Source organism: Octopus sinensis, linkage group LG13 (assembly GCF_006345805.1).
Source record: "Octopus sinensis linkage group LG13, ASM634580v1, whole genome shotgun sequence".
Lineage (NCBI taxonomy): Eukaryota > Metazoa > Mollusca > Cephalopoda > Octopoda > Octopodidae > Octopus > Octopus sinensis.
Window position 1 is genome coordinate 20893188 of NC_043009.1, and position 8355 is coordinate 20901542.

Consider the following 8355-nt stretch of genomic DNA (forward strand, 5'->3'; position numbering starts at 1 on the left):
CTATCTATCTATCTATATGTACGCTAGACTTAGGTAAGACACTTAGGCAGGGTCCCGGATACTGGAAACTAAACGCGTCTTTCCCATCGAGACAAGTTTTCAGAGACCGGATTAGCACACTAGTAAAGAGGGCTTTGACGGGAGCCATCATCAACAACAAATGGTGGTTTGCCCTCAAGAGAGCAGTAAAAGCAGAAGCGATTAGGTACAGCAAAGCACTAGCCATAGATAGAAATAGAGTAGAGGGTGAGCTAGTTAAGAAGCTAGAAGAGGCAATTAGAAGCGGCATCGCATCCGACGTTTTGGCGGCGAGGTTGGCCCTCGACCAACACTTCAACGCCAAACACGAAGGATGTGCTGTCAGAGCTAGGATGCGTGCTCTAAGGAACGAAGGTGTTGGAGCCGCGAGAGAGGCCCGGGTGGCAGAGGCGCAACAGGGCAACAAAGCCACCATTCGGTCACTGGTAGATGAACAGGGGCGCGAATTGCTCGAGCCAAGTAAAATGTGTGAGGCCTTTCAGCAGCATTTTGCCCGACTGTTCGGGACGAGTGGAGGGCAAGAACGTAGGGTAGACTTCAGTGCCTACCTACATAGCCTGCCACGACTCTCGACAAGAAAGGCAGGGTGCTGCGAAGGTGCCATCACGGCGGCGGAAGTGCGGGAAGCGATGGCAGAATGCTCGAGGGACAAATCACCGGGTTTGGATGGTCTACCCTACGAGCTTTACAATTGTATGCCAGACTTGTTTGGAGATCTCTTGGCGGCGGTGTACTGCAACTGGCAGCAAAACGGGAGCATTCCTGGTTTTGTGAGCCGAGGAACCGTAACACTGCTGAAGAAAGATCTAAACAAGGGAAATGTAATAGATAACTTTAGGCCCATCACTCTGCTTAATGCAGACTTGAAAATTTTGGCCAAGGTGCTAGCCAAGAAGTTGGCACTTGTCATCGAGAAACTGGTCGACAGGCGGCGCAAACATGCGCCGTGCCAGGCCGGACCATCCATGACAACCTCCATCTGATGCGCTACATCATAGACAGGGTAGTTAACGAACCTGGCATGGGTGGGGCCCTGATCAACTTGGATCAATCGAAAGCCTTTGATAGGGTGGACCATCGATACTTGGAGGCAGTCCTGAGAGCGGCTGGTTTCGGGCCCGTCTTCCGCGGCTGGATAGCTGCCTTGTACAGAGGCATCCCTTTGGTAATTCGCGTAAATGGACATCTATTGAGACCTTTCGACATTGCACGTTCGGTCCGTCAGGGATGCCCCCTCTCGGCGCTTCTATACGTATTGACTCTTGAGCCACTACTGCGGAAGCTGGCGACTCCTAAGGGGCATCCCGCGAGAATTGGGATGCGGGACGAGCGTGTCTGCATACGCGGACGACGTCACCGTCATAGTGTCTAGCCACGAGCACATCGAGCTGGTCGGCGAGACACTGAAAAACTACGAAGCGGTGACAGGAGCGAAAATCAACCGGGAAAAGTCAGTGGGCTTGCGACTAGGCACCTGGAGAAGCAAGCCCATGCCGTCCACCAGCGCCTCCGTCGTTGGACGCTGGACCGACGGCCCGTTGAGTTGCTCGGGGTCTGGTTTGGTCCGGACCTCCAAGTGGAGAAGAACTGGAACGAGATAACGAGTAGGGTGGTCACTCTCGCCCGGCAATGGGCCGAGAGGAAACTGTCCCTAAAAGGTCGAGCGGAGGTGGCGAACACGTACATCGCGTCCGTCATCTACTACCGCCTGACCGTCGTACCTTGTCCCGACCCTACCATCACCAAACTACAACGCATCCTCTTTCGCTTCTTGTGGAAAGGATGCGTCCCGATTGTCAGGCTATCCATTTGCTGTCAACACCCGTTAAAAGGAGGGCTGGGCATGCCGTGGTTGATGATGCGCAGACACGCGCTGAGACTGCGACATCTCTGGCTCTATGTAGACGACGGTGAACAGGTGTGGTCGCCGTTTGTGAGGCACGCTTTCCCGCAGCTCGTCTCCATGACCGAACTGCAGTCGTGGATCAAAAAGAGGCCGAGGAAGGGCGAATGGCACCGCGAGTGTCACGTTGCTCTCAAGCAACTCTGCCGTCCTGGGTCGACCTTGAGTGACTTCAACACAACCAAAGCATTCTATAGGGGTTTAGTGGAGGGGAGGTACGACGATGAGCTCGGGGCGAACCTGGACGTCGACGAGGAGTACCTGACCCGCCTGTTCGGGACGACTTTCGGGCCAGGGCCCATGGACAACTTCCAGAGATCCTGCCTGGCAGGCTGCTACCGAGAAGCGCTACCCGTTCGGGATAAGCTCTACAGACACGGCTCGAGAAACACGGGGCTGACCTGCCCGAGATGCGGTCAGAGCGACGAAACCGTTCTGCACGCACTCGTTCAGTGTCCAACAATTTCCGACCTGTGGGCTTATGTCGAACAACTGCTGTCACGTGTGGGACGAGTCGGTTTATCAGCTGAGTCTATCGTCAATATTGTCACGCCTCCTTCCTTCAAACGGGAAGGAAGAGCTATTTTCATCATCCTTGTGGCTATGGCGAAAGAATGTATCTGGTGGACGCGTCTGAAAGGATTGGAGACAAACATTTTCCTCTCTGGTCAATCTCTCATCAACTTCTTCAAGTACCACTTGAAAAGGAAAGTGAGAGTAGAGAGGCAAGTTTTGTCTAGCGAATGTTTTAAAAAAAGATGGGTGAATGTAGCAGGAATGGCACGTATGAATGACGAAGCCCCCTTGAGCATAGTCCTATGAACCCAGAAATCGAAAACAGAGAGTTGCTTATTTGCAAAAAAAAAAAAAAAAAAAGAAATATAAAATGTGACTTCATTGACCGAGGTTACCGTGGTCTTTTCCGTAGGCTTTTCTTTCACGGGTAAACCTCACCTGTCCTCCCTTTACACTTCATATTGACATTTCTGTGATAACGATCCCTATTGATCAATTTTTTTTCCTCTCCCCCTATTTTTTTTTTTTTTTTTAACCCCCCTTTTTTTTGTCCTCTTTCTCTCCTTTTACGATCCCTTTGATCGAAACTCCCCCTCCTTTTTTTTTTTTTTTTTTTTTTTAAACCTTCAAAAGAAAAGCTCTACCTTGTAATTTGTTCTATGTGTGTGCAGCCCTGTGTGGCTAATAAAGAAACATATCTACCTACCTACCTACCAACCTACCTACCTACCTACCCACCCACCCACCCCCCACCCACCCACTTTTCACAAGAGGCTGTATCTCGAAGTCAAGGGTAGACTGATCGTCCTGGATGTTGACGGCAGCAATGGGTGCGCTCTTCGACTCGTCGGGCGGATTTCTTTCGACATCTAGAAGTATTCTTGGGAACGTCTCGTCCTTTACTCTTAGTGGGGGATTGGAATGCTACCTTGGACACGCATGTAGACTACGTGGGTAGAGACAGAAACAGAAGGGGATGCAAATGCCTCAGAGACCTGCTCAGACGATTCCAACTGTCTGACAGGTACCGACTCGACCACCCAAATGCACCAACGTGGACATGGAGCAACCGCAGTGGGTCGTCGAGATCGTATCTAGATAGGATACTGTGTAGGACAGTAGACAAGGATAACTTAGGATGTCCACAATTCCACACAGTCAGCTACACGGATCACAAATTGGTGACGTGTACGCTAGACTTAGATAAGGCACATAGACAGGGTCCTGTTACTGGAAACTGAACGCATCATTCCCGTCCAGACAAGTTTTCAGAGACCGGATTAGCACACTAGTAAAGAGGGCTTTGACGGGAGCCATCATCAACAACAAATGGTGGTTTGCCCTCAAGAGAGCAGTAAAAGCAGAGCGATTAGGTACAGCAAAGCACTAGCCATAGATAGAAATAGAGTAGAGGGTGAGCTAGTTAAGAAGCTAGAAGAGGCAATTAGAAGCGGCATCGCATCCGACGTTTTGGCGGCGAGGTTGGCCCTCGACCAACACTTCAACACCAACACGAAGGATGTGCTGTCAGAGCTAGGATGCGTGCTCTAAGGAATGAAGGTGTTGGAGCCGCGAGAGAGGCCCGGGTGGCAGAGGCGCAACAGGGCAACAAAGCCACCATTCGGTCACTGGTAGATGAACAGGGGCGCGAATTGCTCGAGCCAAGTAAAATGTGTGAGGCCTTTCAGCAGCATTTTGCCCGACTGTTCGGGACGAGAGTGGAGGGCAAGAACGTAGGGTAGACTTCAGTGCCTACCTACATAGCCTGCCACGACTCTCGACAAGAAAGGCAGGGTGCTGCGAAGGTGCCATCACGGCGGCGGAAGTGCGGGAAGCGATGGCAGAATGCTCGAGGGACAAATCACCGGGTTTGGATGGTCTACCCTACGAATTTTACTATTGTATGCCAGACTTGTTTGGAGACGTCTTGGCAGCGGTATACTGCAACTGGCAGCAAAACGGGAGCATACCCGTTTTTGTGAGTCGAGGAGCTGTAACTCTGCTGAAGAAAGATCCAAACAAGGGAAACATTATAGATAACTTTAGGCCAATCACTCTGCTCAATGCAGACCTGAAAATTTTGACAAAGGTGTTAGCCAAGAGGTTGGCGCTTGTCATGGAGAAACTGGTCGACAAGGCACAACGTGCGCCGTGCCGGGCCGGAGCATCCATGACAACCTCCATCTGATGCGCTACATCATAGACAGGGTAGTTAACGAACCTGGCATGGGTGGGGCCCTGATCAACTTGGATCAATCGAAAGCCTTTGATAGGTAGACCATCGGTACTTGGAGGCAGTCCTGAGAGCGGCTGGTTTCGGTCCCGTCTTCCGCGGCTGGATAGCTGCCTTGTACAGAGGCATCCGTTCGGTAATTCGCGTAAATGGACATCTATCGAGACCCTTCGACATTGCACGTTCGGTCCGTCAGGGATGCCCCCTCTCGGCGCTTCTATACGTATTGACTCTTGAGCCACTACTGCGGAAGCTGGCGACTCTGAGGGGCATCCCGTGAGAATTAGGATGCGGGACGAGCGTGTCTGCATACGCGGACGACGTCACCGTCATAGTGTCAAGCCACGAGCACATCGAGCGGGTCGGCGAGACACTGAAAGACTGCGAAGCGGTGACAGGAGCAAAAATCAACCGGGAAAAGTCAGTGGGCTTGCGGCTCGGCACCTGGAGAAGCAAACCCATGCCGTCCACCAGTACCTCCGTCGTGGGACGCTGGACAGACGGCCCGGTTGAGTTGCTCGGGGTCTGGTTCGGTCCGGACCTCCAAATGGAGAAGAACTGGAACGAGATAACGAGTAGGGTGGTCACTCTCGCCCAGCAATGGGCCGAGAGGAAACTGTCCCTAAAAGGTCGGGCGGAGGTGGTGAACGCGTACATCGCGTCCATCATCTACTACCGCCTGACCGTCGTACCTTGTCCCGACCCTACCATCACCAAACTAGAACGCATCCTCTTCCGCTTCTTGTGGAAAGGATGCGTCCCGATGGTCAGGCGATCCATTTGCTGTCAACACCCCGTTAAAAGGAGGGCTGGGCATGCCGTGGTTGATGATGCACAGACACGCGCTGAGACTGCGACATCTCCGGCTCTATGTAGACGACGGTGAACAGGTGTGGTCGCCGTTTGTGAGGCACGCATTCCCGCAACTCGTCTCCATGACCGAACTACAGTCGTGGATCAAAAAGAGGCCGAAGAAGGGCGAATGGCACCGCGAGTGTCGCGTTGCTCTCAAGCAACTCTGCCGTCCCGGGTCGACCTGAGTGACTTCAACACAACCAAAGCATTCTATAGGGGATTAGTGGAGGGGAGGTACGACGACGAGCTCGGGGCAAACCTGGGCGTCGACGAGGAATACCTGACCCGCCTGTTTCAAACGACTTTCGGCCCAGGACCTATGGACAACTTCCAGAGATCCCTGGCCTGGCGGTGCTACCGAGAAGCGCTACCCGTTCGGGATAAGCTCTATAGGCATGGCTCGAGAAACACGGGGCCGACCTGCCCGAGATGCGTCAGAGCGACGAAACCGCTCTGCACGCAATCGTGCAGTGTCCAGCAATTTCCCACCTGTGGGCTTATGTCGAACGACTGCTGTCACGTGTGGGACGTGTCGGTTTATCCGCCGAGTCTATCGTTAATATCGTCACGCCTCCTTCCTTCAAACGGGAAGGAAGAGCTATTTTTATCATACTTGTGGCTATGGCGAAAGAATGTATCTGGTGGACGCATCTGAAAGGATTAGAGACAAACACTTTCCTCTCTGGTCAATCTCTCATCAACTTCTTCAAGTATCACTTGAAGAAAAAAGTGAGAGTAGAGAGGCAAGTTTTGTCTAGTGAATGTTTTAAAAAAAGATGGGTGAATGTAGCAAGGATGGCACGTATGAATGACGAAGCCACATTGACTATGATTCTATGAACCGTAAAAATTAATACAGAGAGTTGCTTATTTGCGAAAAAAAAAAAAAAAAATATAACATGTGACTTCATTGACCGAGGTTACCGTGGTCTTTTCCGTAGGCTTTTCTTTCCACGGGTAAACCTCACCTGTCCTCCCCTTTACACTTCATATTGACATTTCTGTGATAACGATCCCTATTGATCAATTTTTTTTTCCTCTCCCCCCTTTTTTTAACCCCCCCTTTTTTTGTCCTCTTTCTCTCCTTTTACGATCCCTTTTGATCGACCCCCCTTTTTTATTTTATTTTATTTTTTATTTTATTATTATTATTATTTTTTAATTTTTTTTTTAAACCTTCAAAAGAAAAGCTCTACCTTGTAATTTGTTCTATCTGTGTGCAGCCCTGTGTGGCTAATAAAGAAACAATCTATCTATCTATCTATCTATCGATCTATCTATCTATCTATCTATCTATCTATTATCTATATCTATCTATCTATCTATCTATCTATCTATCTCCATCATATCCATCCATCCATCCATCCATCCATCCATCCATCACCATCCACCCACCCACCCACCCACCCACCCACCCACCACCCACAAATCATTGGAAGACAAAAGGGAAGTAGGAGAAGTGGGAGTAGATACAGTGGGAATGGCTGCATATAGCAAAATGGTTTATCTAGTTGTATGCTGATGGTAGGTCAACCAGTACAGGCAGAACCATTGTTACCAAAATTCATGGTACTCATGCCAGTTACATGTAAAAAGTCCCTTTTGAGTGTTGGGCCTCATGGAGGCAATGTGGCCAATGCTGGTGTTATATACGTGACACATAAGAAGCACCTTTCAAGCATTGGGCGTCACTGTGGCATCTGGCACCCATGCTGGTAGTACATAAAATGCTCTTGTGAAGCATTGGGCCTCATGGAAGCAATGTATCTAATGCCAGTGTTGTGTAACTGGCGCCTGTGCTGGCGGCACATAAAATGCACCTTTTGAGCATTGGGCCTCACAGAGGCTATGACATATGACCAAAACTTTTGGCAGTATGCCGCGCTTGAGCAGAAGACCCATCAAGCCAAGTGGAATCGTAGTCATGACAAATACTGGTGTCACACAACCGGCACTTGATACGGTGGCATGTAAAAGCACCCATTAAACTCTCGGAGTGGTTGACATTAGGAATGGCATCCAGCTGTAGAAATCATGCTATATCAAACTGGAGTTTAGTGCAGCCCGTCAGCTTGCCAGGCCTGATCAAACCATCCAACACATTCCAGTATGGACAATGGACGTTAATTGATGATGATGATGATATATAATAATCGCAGAAACGTTAGCACGCCGGGCGAAATGCTTAGCGGTATTTCGTCTGCCGCTACGTTCTGAGTTTAAATTCTGCCGAGGTCGACTTTGCCTTTCATCCTTTTGGGGTCGATAAATTAAGTACCATTTACACACTGGGGTTGATGTAATCGACTTAATCACTTTGTCTGTCCTTGTTTGTCCCCTCTGTGGGTAGTAAAGAAATATATATAATAAACATCATCGTTTAATGTCCACTTTCTCATGCTTGCATGGATCGGATACAATTTGTTGAGCAAGATTTTCTACAGCTGGATGACATTCCTGTCACCATCCTTCACCTGTTTCCAAGTAAGTTGTTTGTATGTGTGTGTATGAAAATGTGGTAGTGTCAGTGTCTCCTGTCAACAAAACATCCAGTTCATCCTTTCAAAAAGCCACATGGAATAAGAGATCCCTTAAAAGCAGGTAAGGGTTAATGTCAGGAAGGGAGTCTGGTTATGGATGTAGTGGGATTGAGGAGGAAGAGAATGGTGGTGATGAGAGTGAACTCTATGTTTTGTTTTGTTTCCATTGCAGAAGAGAAGCCAACTCGTCGAGTTGTTCAAAGCAGCAAAACAGTAGTTCCAACTAGTGTTACCAAAGTTGGGAATAGAAATACAAAATTATTTCAGGG